General features: G+C 40.1%; 1 non-coding gene and 1 pseudogene across 1 annotated transcript; both read left to right on the plus strand.

Moving 5' to 3' along the window:
• Positions 1 to 2,170: 2,170 nt before the first annotated feature.
• TRNAS-GCU (transfer RNA serine (anticodon GCU)) lies at positions 2,171 to 2,252 on the plus strand. The gene has a single exon. It is a non-coding gene; the product is annotated as a tRNA-Ser (tRNA).
• A 9,445-nt stretch (positions 2,253 to 11,697) lies between these two features.
• LOC116460009 (large ribosomal subunit protein eL30-like) lies at positions 11,698 to 12,045 on the plus strand (annotated as a pseudogene).
• Positions 12,046 to 13,222: the final 1,177 nt, after the last annotated feature.

Here is a 13,222-nt window from a genome sequence, read left to right on the forward strand (position 1 = left end):
GAGCCTTCCAGAAGTCCAAAAGGTTCATGCCGTCTTCATTTTCAGTGTATAAAAAAAATAAAGAAATGCCAAATAAGATTTGAAAATATTGGGAATATTGAAGACCTTTAATTTAACTCAAAAAATACACAGTAGTTGTATGTATAATACATGCACAGATATACATACACATACATAATTCCTTTAAAGATAACATGAAAAGCCTATGTTTAGAACCTTCATAAAATTGAGCCTGAAGCTAAATGGCCATCACCAATATTAAATAGCTAAACTCTCTGTCATCTAAAACAAACAACCGTACTATACATACTGTTCTGCAACTTGCCTTTTTAAAAAAAACTTAGAGGTAGGAAAATAGGCTGGGCACAGTGGCTCATGCCTGTAATCCCAGCACTTTGGGAGGCCGAGGCGGGCGGATCACTTGAGGCCAGGAGTTGGAGACCAGCCTGGCCAACATGGCAAAACCCCGTCTCTACTAAAAATACAAAAATCAGCCGGGCATAGTGGCATGTGCCTGTAATCCCAGCTATTGGGGAGGCTGAGGCAGAAGAATCGCTTGAACTCGGGAGGTGGAGGTTGCAGTGAGCAGAGATCACCCCACTGCATGCAGCCTGGGCGACAGAGCGAGACTCCATTAAAAAAAAAAAAAAGTGGGAAAATATTTATAAACTACTATGTATAGAACAGCATTATTCTTATTAATAATCACATACTACTTTCATATTTTGCTTAATCATAATTTATTTAACTAAGTATTCCACTTTGGTGGACATTGGGTGGTTTTAATGTTTAACACAGGTGTGAGAAAAAAAAGAGCCTCTCCCAACAAAGCTGAGAACAGAGATAGGACATTTCACAGGGAGGAAAAAAAGCACCAACATTCTTCTGGTAGAAAAAGAAAACTTTCCCCTCCAAAAATCTGCACCAAATATCAAAAAGCACACAAACTCTAACGAGTGTAAGAGTCTTCCTTCCTTCCTTCCTTCCTTCCTTCCTTCCTTCCTTCTTTTGACAGGGTCTCATTCTGTGGCCCAGGCTGGAGTGTAATGGCGGCAATCAGGGCTCACTGTAGCCTTGACGCCCCCAGGGCTCCAGCGATCCTCCGCCTTAACCCCCTGAGTAACTGGGACCACAGGTGCGGGCCACCACTTCCGGCTGATTTTTGCAATTTTTGTAGAAATAGGGTTTCTCCATGTTGCCCAGACTGGTCTCGAAATTCTGAGCTCAAACGATCCACCCGTCTTGGCCTCCCAAAGTGCTGGAATTACAAGCGTGAGCCACCGCACCCAGCCTCAGGCTTCTTTTCTTGATGATCATTTTATAATTGAGGTTGTCAGAGCTGGAAGGGACGTTAGGGGTTACTGTTCGGTTTCTCAAGTTGGGTTGGATTTAGTGAGGTGGCTTAGTTAAGAGCCATAATTAGGACCAGGCATCCTGACTCCCGCACCAGGGGGTTACCCACCTCACAGGCCCTTCCCAGTGTCGGTAGCAACTGGACTGAGCCAATCTTGTGCTAAACACAAAAAGTCTTTCTTTCACGGTCCTGACCAAAGCAAGAGGAGTGCCATCGGGGCGCCTGCGCGCCTCTAATTTTTGTAAAAAAAACATGTTCTCACCTGTTGCTGATTTATCATAGACTGATCAATACCAACTCCTTTTTTGTTTCCTTTTGAAAGTAACAAAAGAGAAAGGAGGGCATCTCCTGGCCCTCGGGCATATTACAGAAGCACATGAAAAGGAATTACAGTCAGGTTTCTGGTACGTCACAGAAAACAGGAATCTAAGGACAAAGTTTAGATCGGGAAGCAAATCAACCCCTTGAATGCAGAATAAAGCGGCAGAATGACCCGGCGAAGGTCCCAGCGTGTGTCTTGACGGGCATACAGGGCGGCCAGCTGGAGCCGGGTCAACAAAAAAGCAGGTGATTTTTGTCTACCAATGAATTGCCGGCATGGTTCAACCTATTATTAGATATTTGCCAAGTCACTTCACTACTCTAAGTGACAGTCGTCATTTTTATGGTGGTTGTGAAATGTGCCTTAATTAAGACACCTGACTCAGACTGTGGTTATGGGGATTAAACCAGGAAAAAACGATTAGATCGTGTTGCTACAAGACTCACTGGGAGTACTACACAGAGGAAGAAATTCAATTTGTCGGTTCTTTGTGTGACGAGGTGGCCGAGTGGTTAAGGCGATGGACTGCTAATCCATTGTGCTCTGCACGCGTGGGTTCGAATCCCATCCTCGTCGGGTGCAGGGTAAGCCTTTTGTTCCAGGAATCACAAATGATATGGTAAGCACTTTATTTGGCAAATTCATTCCGTATTCACCAGCCATTTCAATAATTCCCTCTGATCTTTCCTGTTCTCTGCTTCTTTAGTAACACTTGTCTTGGCTGTGAATGTAATTTGTTAGTTGATTTATTTGATTCATGCTTCATTCTCATGCAAATTTTCATTCCTTCACAAGTTCTGCTTAGCGGGATTCCCCATTGAGGAAACAATTGAAGATTTAATTGAGGGCTATAGAAAAACATTGCCTAAAAAATGTAAAGGTACTTATAAAATCGTAAAGCGGGCCGGGCGCGGTGGCTCACGCCTGTAACCCCAGCACTTTGGGGGGCCGAGGCGGGCGGATCACGAGGTCAGGAGATCGAGACCATCCTGGCTAACACAGTGAAACCCCGTCTCTACTAAAAATACAAAAAATTAGCCGGGCGAGGTGGCGGGCGCCTGTAGTCCCAGCTACTAGGGAGGCTGAGGCAGGAGAACGGCGTGAACCCCGGGGGGCGGAGCCTGCAGTGAGCTGAGATCGCGCCACTGCACTCCAGCCTGGGCGACAGCGAGACTCCGTCTCAAAGAAAAAAAACAAAAAAAAACAAAAAAAAAAAATAAAGCGTTACATACACATTATGTGTATTGAACCATATGGGTTACTTAAGGCATTTTCAGCCTAATTGTATATCTCTACTGCAATTTTCATTTATTATCTTCATGCTAACTTTTAAAGCAGTCACTATTGTCTAAGGATTCCGTCTTTGAAAAAGGAAGGAGAGTGAGAGTGTCTCTTAGAGATATAACAAAACTTACAAATACATTCCATAGAACATTTCTAGTTAGGACTAAACATTTCCTCCTGAGAAAGGAAAGAAGAATGTCAGTATTATGTAGTTTCTGTTTGTAACTTCCATCTTGGCTGATCTTTTGAGAGAAAAAAAGGAATACACAATTTTATTCAGTTTATTCAATTATTTTCATTTTTAAAATAAGTACTACATTCACATGATTCAAAAAGTATGAAAAGTTGTATAGCAAAGTTTTGTCACTAATTACCTACTGCCACCAGTAGGTCACTCTTATTAGCTTTCATGTATCCTTCCAGAAACATATATAAGACTATTATTTATAAGACTTGCATATATAAGACTACTAATCTCCCCAAGATATATTCTTAAGTGAAAAAAAGCATGATGCAAGACAATATGTATAGGTGCTACTTGTAAAAAGAGGTAAACATACCTGTGTCTGAATATATATACATATATATATAATTTTGAATATAGCATTTTATGTGAGTGTCTATATTTACAATATAAATGTCTAGGAATAGATATACTGTGTCCTAGGTAATATTCATTTGTAAGATACTGTCAAATTTCTTCCATAGAAGTTGTGTTGATTTACCCTCCCAACAAAGTGAAAAGGAGATCAGACCACACCTGCTTATGCAGCCCTTACCAGAGAGATTATTGTTTCAACTAGCGTTGTCCCAGATCATCTAAATGGAAGCTCAAGTACTCACAGTGAGGAGGGAGTGATTGAGAATCCTGGATTCTCATAAATTCAGTGACCTTGGTTTATTACAGATTTTCTGGGTAACTACTGGCAGTTTATACACTGGGCTTCATAAATATTCAATATTTAATGGATTTTTAGGGATTAATGGTGTTGGGCTTTGTGTGATTTGAGAGCACGACTCATTTGATTGTTTTAAATGGGAATGAGAATTTTAAAGTGTCTAAGTCAGAGGTCTGAAATTGGATCACTGGCTTCAAAGCATTATTAGCTTTTGGCCTGATGCGATGGCTCATGCCTGTAATCCCAACACTTTGAGAGGCCGAGGCGGGTGGATCACCTGAGATCAGGAGTTCGAGACCAGCCTGGCTAACATGGCTAAACCCTGTCTTTACTAAAAATACAAAAATTAGCTGGGTGCAGTGGCACATGCCTGTAATCCCAGCTACTCAGGAGGCTGAGGCAGGAGAATCTCTTGAACCCGGGAGAGCGAAGTTGCAGTGAGCCGAGATCACACCACTGCACTTCAGGCTGGGCGATAGAGCGAGACTCTGTCTCAAAAAAAAAAAAAAAAGCATTATTATGCCGACGAGATTGCTCTAATGCAGTGGTTCTTAAAAGTGTGGTCTCTGGAACAATAACATCATTATCACCTGGGAAAAAAACGCTAGGTCTGGAGTCCAGCAATTGGTGCTTTAAAAGGCTCTCCAGGTGATCCTGGTTTATGCTAAAGTTTGACACTGCTGCTCCAGTTTTGTTTTGTCTCCCCCTCCCCTTCTGAAACGTGGTTAATCTAGATTCTGTCTGATTTGGTAAAATCTCTCTCTCAGGATCCACCTTCCTCTCATCATTCCAACATCAACTGAGTGTCTATCCTGCCAGGATTAATCCCGCTAACTCCTGCACTGTCGGGGGTCCACAGAGCAGTAATGTGGTGTTAAAGACACTAGCCAAAGACCACGAGGAACAAACCAAAATCAGATTTAATACATAGATGAAGTGACAGGATATTCCAGAGTAACGGAGAAATGCAGTTCAACAAGAGGCTGGGGAGAACTGTCTTTTGTAAGGTCTGGGTTCCCATTCGAGGATTCTGGGGAGTCTCTAAGAGAAGCAGGATCAGTTCTGGATTGCTTGGTGTTTCTGAGGTGGGGTTAGGAGTAGTGGGGATTAGCTAGGGATTGGGTGTTGTCACAAGGAAAGAGTTATCTTCGGTATCCCCAGTAGTACATGGATGGGTGTGGCAAAGCGGGTCGGCACACTCGTAAAAAGGGAGCAATTGCTCAAAGAGGGGACCATTGCGACATTTTACGGCTGCTGCATGATCTTGGAAAACAGTGTTTCCTGTTAACTTTGCATCTGGCTTTACCTGTCCTCCGAGCCCCTGGTAACAGCTTTTGGTTTTTTGTTTGTTTGTTTGTTTTCAATTGGAGGAGATTTCCTTTCTTTTCGTGGTGACAGGTTTTCACTCTTCCCAAAACTTAGGAAACTGTTCTCCGGCTCAATGGGGTGGGAAGTTACCCGGAACGCAATTTCTCCTCCTCCGGCCTGAGGTCGGGTTGGCGGTAGGATTGCCAGATAAGATACAGAACACCCAATTAAATTTGAATTTCAGATAAAGGAAGAACAACATTTTGCATACAAATCAAACAACACTAGCTGGTGCGGCTGGGCGTCCGTGAGCGGGCTACGGGGGCAAAGAGAGAGGGGAGGAGCGCTCCTATCTTCTGAAGATGAGGCCAGTGGGTGTCTCATCCCGAGAAAGCTTCCCATTCGGCTTTTCCACCTGGCTGCCGAGGAGCTGATAAACCTAAGACCTGTTCTGAGGTCTCCAGGGCTCAGTCCAACTTGATTCACAGAGAAGAGGCATTAAATTACAACGTGAGAACTCTTTCTTTTTGAAACACAACATTCTCACTCCTTGGAATTAAATATATCATTAAGCTGTAAAGGAGTTTTACTCAGAAAAGGAGAGAAATGAGCAGTTACTGGAGAGATAAACACAAAACTAGACCTCCAGGTCTGGTTGAGTCTTGAACTCAGATCCCCAGATTCCAAGCGCAGTAATAAATCCTTACCCAACCCAAGAGCAGTTGCCTCCGCAATACCTAGTGTAGTGAAATGAATTGGCTACCTCATAAAGAGTTTCTGGCGAATGTAGAAGTTGCTATGCTGTCTGCTACCAAGCTGTGCAGTGGCATCAGCTCATGAGACTTTAAGAAGAGCTGGGTTTGGGCTGAGGGAAGAGAAACTGGAGCACACGGCCCTACTTCTGTTTCTGGTAAGGAAGAGGCAAGGGACCAAATGAACTGGGAGTCAGCTGTAAGGTTGATGTCACACTTTTCTGGTGGGGATGGCAAATTTGCCTATCATTTATCACAATTTAAAAGTAGATATTAGAGTTCAAAAATAGGCTCATGATATCAACTGATTTTCATCAAAGTTGCCAAGGTGATTCAGTTAATCCTTAGAGGGGAAAGGAAAGTCTTTTCAACTAATGGTGGTGTACCAATTGGACAAGAGCCATGTGCAAAAACAAAACAAAGCAAAACAAAAGCATGAATCTCCATCCTTACCTCACACTGTATACAAAAATTAACTCACAATGGCCCACAGACCAAAATAAAACCTAAAACTAAACCTACAACTTTAAGATTTCTAAAAGAACACTTCAGAGAAAATCTTTATGACTTTGTTAGACAAGAATTTTTAAATATGATACAAAAAACGTAAATCATAAAAAAATTGATAATTTGGCTGTCAAAATTAAAAACTTCTGTTCTTTGAAAGGGACTGTTAGTAAAAATGGACAACTCTGAGACTCAGAGAAAACATATGTAGATTTTGCACAACAATAGGAAAACAATTCCACTCTCCACAATAAAAATGGGGAAAAGATTTGAATTACACTTCAACAAAAATGATATACAGATAACAAACAAGCACATGAAAAAACTTCAATATCATTGGTCATTAGGCAAATTCAAATTAAAACCACTGCACGCCTATTACAATGGCAAAACTTTAAAAAAAATTTAAAAACCTGATAATACTAAGTGTTGATGAGGATATGGAAAAATTGAAATTCTCATACTTTGCCAGTGAGAATGCAAAAATGGTATGGCCACTTGGAAAAACAGTTTGACAGGTTTTTTTAAAGAAGTTAAGTATATTCGGCCGGGCGCGGTGGCTCACGCTTGTAATCCCAGCACTTTGGGAGGCCGAGGCGGGCAGATCACGAGGTCAGGAGATCGAGACCACGGTGAAACCCCGTCTCTACTAAAAATACAAAAAATTAGCCGGGCGTGGTGGTGGGCGCCTGTAGTCCCAGCTACTCAGAGAGGCTGATGCAGGAGAATGGCGTGAACCCAGGAGGCGGGGCTTGCAGTGAGCCGAGATCGCGCCACTGCACTCCAGCCTGGGCGACAGAGCGAGACTCCGTCTCAAAAAAAAAAAAAGAAGTTAAGTATATTCTTACTTCATGACCTAAAATCCTCCTCCTAGATATTTACTCAAAAAAATTGAAAATATGTCCACCTGTACACAAATGTTTATAGCAGCTTTATTTATAATTGCCAAAACTGGAAACAATCCAAATGTCTATCACCTAGTGAGTAGATAAGCAAATTGTGGTACATTCATGCAATGGAATATTACTCAGCAACATAAAAAACAAACCAGATACACGCAACATAAATGAGTCTCAAAGCAGTGTGCCAAGTGAAAGAGACTAGAAACCAGACTTAAATGCTTATACTGTATGATTCTATTCCAGATAAGACAAAAGATAAAGTAAAAAATCACATCAGTAATTGTCAGGCTAGGAGTGGAGGGAAAGGTTGACTAAAGAGAAGTGAGGAAGAATATTGGGGGGATGCTGGAAATGTATATCTTGTTATTGTAGAGGTCTTTACATGACTATATGTGTTTGCCAAAATTCATCAAACTACATATAAAAAGGTAAATTTTACTGTATGGAAATTAAACTTCAAAAAGCTGACTTTTTAAAAGGTAGAGATCATCACTTGGCTATTCCACTTCTAAAGCTTTATTCTACAGAAATATTTGCATAAATTCAACAAGATATGCACAAGAGCATAAAAGAATGTTCAAGGTAGCAGCCTTTGAAATAGAGGGTTGATATAAGGTTGGTTAAACCAATTATGGTGAATCAACTTAATTGTACTACCATATAACCATCAAAAAGAATAAAATAGACAGGTAGTAACTGACATAAAAAGTGTGCTGCAGAACAATATTGTGTAGCAGTTTCTGTTTTTGTAAATATAAGTCTAGAAGTATACATACAATTATATATTCATTTTTAAGTAGCTTTGAGGAATACACGCCAAAGCCAAACTCTTGCAGATTATTACTGTTTTTATTTTTAGGAATTGAATGCGGGGTGCAAGGACTTTTTGATTATTACCAAATTTGCTTTTGCAACGTCTGAAGGGGTTGGCAGGCAGAGGAGCATGTAACTTTATATCATTAAAAAATTGGGGTGGGGGGCGGTGGCTCACCCCTGTAATCCCAGCACTTTGAGAGGCCTAGGCGCAAAGATCGCTCGCACGCAAGAGCTGGAGGCTGCCCTGAACTAGGATTACACCACTGCCCTCCAGCCTGGGAGACTGTGAGAGACCCAGCATTAAATAAATAAATAAATAATCTGTATAATACAATTAATAGTCACTTACATAGGACTCCAGAGTCAATGTTACATTCGGCGCTGACCAACTACTGCGTTGATCTCAGTGGTGACGGTAGTGTGAAGACTGTGAAAGAAGTGAAAGGTAGAATTTCTACCTGCAAAAGATTTGTCGTCCTTTGCCTGGCAAAGATGGGAGGTGGGAGTGCTAAAAAGCACGGGGCGGGGGTGGGGGTGCGGTGTTAGTAGTGTCTGGGCAAAGGAATTGGGAGGTCTGATCTTGGTCCAGCGGGACAATTTGGGTAGCCCTTTAACGATCTGAGGAAAGACTCTTGAAATTCATGGGTTCGGAGATTCTCTGGTGACCATCCAGGAACCTCAAGGTAGGATACTAAGGTGGGATTGGGGGATGGAATCTCAGAGCAAAGAGCAGTGGGTGCGCCGACCTGCAATCTTTACTGGATGCGTTCCCAGGTCCTTCTAGGTTTAAAATGTCTGAATCAGAAAGACCAAAATTTAAGAATCGGAGACCAAAGCAAGAAAACAACAGAGTGAGGAAGATCTACTTAATAAATATTCCTCAAGAACCTCTTACTCGTTGGAGAGCGCAGTGAGTGCAGGAGATGCGATCCGGGCTGGCCACGCAGTGGGTCCTGTGCTTCCCCACTCTTGGCAGAATCTCGCGGCCCGGACCTTTTTCTTTCAAGGAATTTCCTTTTTGATCCAGATCCAATTCCTTGATTTTTGTTTGTTCGTTTTGTAGAGACTGAGTCTTGCCGAGTTGGCCAGGCTAGTCTCCAATTCTTGTGCTCAAGTGATCCTCCCGCTCGGCCTCCCAAAACGCTGGGTTTACAGCGAGGCACCGCGCCCAACCTGTTGGTTTTTTCTTCCTTTTGCACCTCCACTTCCCGCGAACTTTAAATACCCTAGCTGACAAAGCGCGCACTGCCAAAACCGTGCGTTAGATGGGAGTTGAGTTCCCTCTCCGCTTCAGTTTCTATTCTGAGCTCTGCCGTTCTCTCAGTGGTTAGTTCCTGTAACTGCCCTCACTCCAGAGAGTCAATGGTAGTAGCAATGCTTATAATCGCAAATGCAGAAGAAAGTAAAAGATTTTTTTTTTCAGTGCTCTGCAATATGATTGAAAAACCCGGTTGCAATGTATTTCTAGAAAATATACCAGACAACCTTTAGAAGAAATGGAAAATCAAACATACCAATTACAACAGAACAGATAAAAGTTGTCAACAGACTTCCCCCAGAAAAAACATCAGACATAACAGTTTCACAGATAAATTTTCACAAACCATTATAGAACAGATAATTTCAATGCATTTAAAACGATTCCAGAACGTAAAAAGCAAAGGGAATATTTGATTTTTTTCAGAAACAATTCTAAGAATAATCTCAAAACTTAAGATAATTACCAGTAGGAAAACCCCATTTTTTATTCTTTCTTACGCAGAATCCTAAATAAAATGGGAGCAAACATAATCCAGCAGCACACTAAAGGAATAAATAATTCACAATGACAAAATGGAGATGAGCATAAGTATTATTTAAAATGGAAAAATCTTTAAACATAATTCACCATATTAGCATATGTGAGGAGAAAAAGCATAAAAGGATTTAGGTAAATGTGGAAATGGCATTTGGTTGCACTAAGATCCATTTTTTTAGTAATAATTTTTGAAACTTTTAATAAAAGAGGATAGCTCCTTACTTCACATTAGGAAATATATCTAACTTACATCAACGGTCATCATCCTGCTTTTCAGAGAATACATTATACGCATTGCCTTTGAAGTTAGCAACAAGTTAGAAAGATGTCCACTTTCATCACAAGTATTTTGTAGTGTTTTGGGTTAGAATTATTTAAATAAATAAATTCAAAAGAAGGAGATAAAAGTGTCATTACATTAGATATATGAAGGTACACTAGGATTTATTTATGAAATTAAATATATTTATACAAATAAGAGAAATCACTTGCCTTCCTACCCATACACACAGTGGAAGAAAAATCCCATTTACAATAGCAACAAAAGAGATAAAACATTGAGAAATAAATTTAGAAGGAAATTACAAGACGAATATAAAGAACACTTTGTTAATCTTCTCTACAAGTTAGTCTACATATTTAATATAATGCCAATACAAATTAAAATAGAGTTTTGTTTTCAAACTGTATATATTGCTTCTAAAGTTTATGTGGAAAATAAACAACATTGGTAGCTAAGAAAATTCAGAAAAGAATAATGAGGCAGACATACACCTTTTGGGTATTTAGGCATATTTTAAGGTATAGTGAATAAAACCTTGTAGTACAAATAGGATAGAAAATCCAGAAGCAGGCACAAATATTTAAGCATTTGATAAAGTTGACATTTCAAGGCAGTAGAGAAAAGATAAATTATGCTATAAAGGGTACTGGAATATCTAGATAGACATCTGAAAAAATAGAGCATAATCCACACCTCACATCTCACAAGCAGGGGTTCAACATTTCAATAGAAAAAAATCCCATAGAAGCACTAAAAAAAATAAATAAAAGAGAGAATTTTCTTTTATGGTTTTGGCATGAGCAAGGTCTTTCTAAGTATCACACAAAACCTAGAAAACATAAAAGATTATTAAATTAAACTACTTAAAAATTTAAAATTTTTGTATAACAAAAACCACGAGCAAAGTTAAATAGAAAAAGTCTGTGTTTATCACAAAGGACTGATTTCCCTAATGCATGATAATCATACAAGTCAACAAAAGAAATACTATCACAGGCCGGCCACAGTGGCTCACACCTTAATCCCAGCACTTTGGGAGGCTGAGGTGGGCGAATCACTTGAGTTCAGGAGTTCAAGACCAGCCTGGCCAACATGGTGAAACCCTGTCTCTACCAAAAAATACAAAAATTAGCCGGGTGTTTTGGACACGCCTGTAGTCCCAGCTACTCAGGAGGCTGAGGCATGAGAATCTCTTGAACCTAGGAGGTGGAGGTTGTAGTGAGCCCAGATCACGCCGCTGCACTCCAGCTTTGGGCAACAGAGGGAGACTGTGTCTCAAAAACAAAAAGAAACACTGTCACACAGAGAAAAAATGGAAAAGACATAAACAGAAAATTTACAGAAAGGAAATATACATGAATACTAATTCATTCAACCTCATTCATATTTAAAGAAATGTTCCTTTCTCACTCCCTTGCAGCATCTTGGTGGCTGCTCTTGGATGGAGGCCATCTGCCACCTAAGGTAGGAAGATGGTGGCCACAAAGAAAACAAAAAAATCACTGGAATCCAGCAACTCTAGGCTCCAACTTGTTATGAAAAGTGGAAAGGATGTGCTGGGGTACAAGCGGACTCTGAAGATGATCAGACAAGGCAAAGTGAAATTAGTCATTCTCGCTAACAACTGCCCACCTTTGAAGAAATCAGAAATAGAGTACTACATAATTTTGGCCAAAACTGGTGTCCATCACTACAGCAGCAATAATATTGAACTGGCCACAGGATGCGGAAAATACTACAGAGTATGAACACCTGCTATCATTGATCCAGGTGATTCTGGTATCATTAGAAGCATGCCAGCACAGACTAGTGAAAAGTAAACCATGCAAAAATTTCCTTTAAGAAACTCACCAGAGCTAGTTTTTAAAAAAATGTTCATTAATACCACAATAATATACCATTTTTTACCCATCAGACTGTCAAAGATCAAAAACTTTGGTGAAGGTGGGAGGGGAAATAACTGTCAGGTATTGTTAGAGAGCTGTAAATTTTTATAACTACTTTGGGGGCAATCTAGCAGTATGTATACATTTTTAAAAATTATATAATATATCATGCTTTCCATACAAACTTAAAAAAATATGGAATAGTAGAAACTCTACAGATTTCATAAATCTTTTTGTTTTGTTTTTAAACTAAAAATCTCTAAACATACCAATGTCCCATTCCAAAATATTGCACAACATTCTGAATACAAACCCCTTGATTGTATTCTTCCTTCACTAAAGAAAAAAGCTCATGACCCTGCTCCCCTGGCTCCTCTCCAGGCTTGCCTCAATGCCCCCTTCCCCATCCCTAGAGAGAAAACTAGAGGATCTGTAGCTCACTGCATTGAGGAAAAGACATCATTCCAGACTAACAGTTTACATTCTTCACAAGATAACCCACCTTCTGATTTGTTCCTGGAAAAGAGGGATAGATAGAGACAGGATGGGGAAAGGGGAGTAAAGATTTTATTCTCTTTTTTAAAGTTTGTTTTCCTGAAAAAAAAAATGTTTCTCTCATCTTTTTAAGGAAAAATCTTGAAAAGAAAAAAATTATGTTTATTATGTTAGAAATATACATCTATTATATATATCTCTTACATCTCACAAATATAGCAAATTATTCAATACAAATGGACATCAAAAAATGTTAAAAAAATTTTCAAAAGTTTTCCTATGAAACCAGGTAAATTAGTGCAGGTTTCTGTTTTTGTTTTCTTAAAAAAATAAAATTGAAGCAAAAATACCTAGATTTGAGACAAGACAGACTGAACTGGGCCCTAGAGCCCAGCACTAAAGTCATGCTCCTGAACACACATTTTTCCTCATATTTCAAAAGACACGAAGAGATTGGTCACCCCTCTCTCCCTACATGTGGTGAGAAACAAGCCGACCTAGATGTGGGTGGATGCCCGTGTGTGTGGATGATAGCAGGGCTAGAAGGGGATGTAAGGCAGCATCTAACCTTTCCCAGAGAGAAGCTATCTGCTGGGCCTGTCACCTATGTGGGAGC

Source organism: Hylobates moloch, unplaced genomic scaffold (assembly GCF_009828535.3).
Source record: "Hylobates moloch isolate HMO894 unplaced genomic scaffold, HMol_V3 SCAFFOLD_20, whole genome shotgun sequence".
NCBI lineage: Eukaryota > Metazoa > Chordata > Mammalia > Primates > Hylobatidae > Hylobates > Hylobates moloch.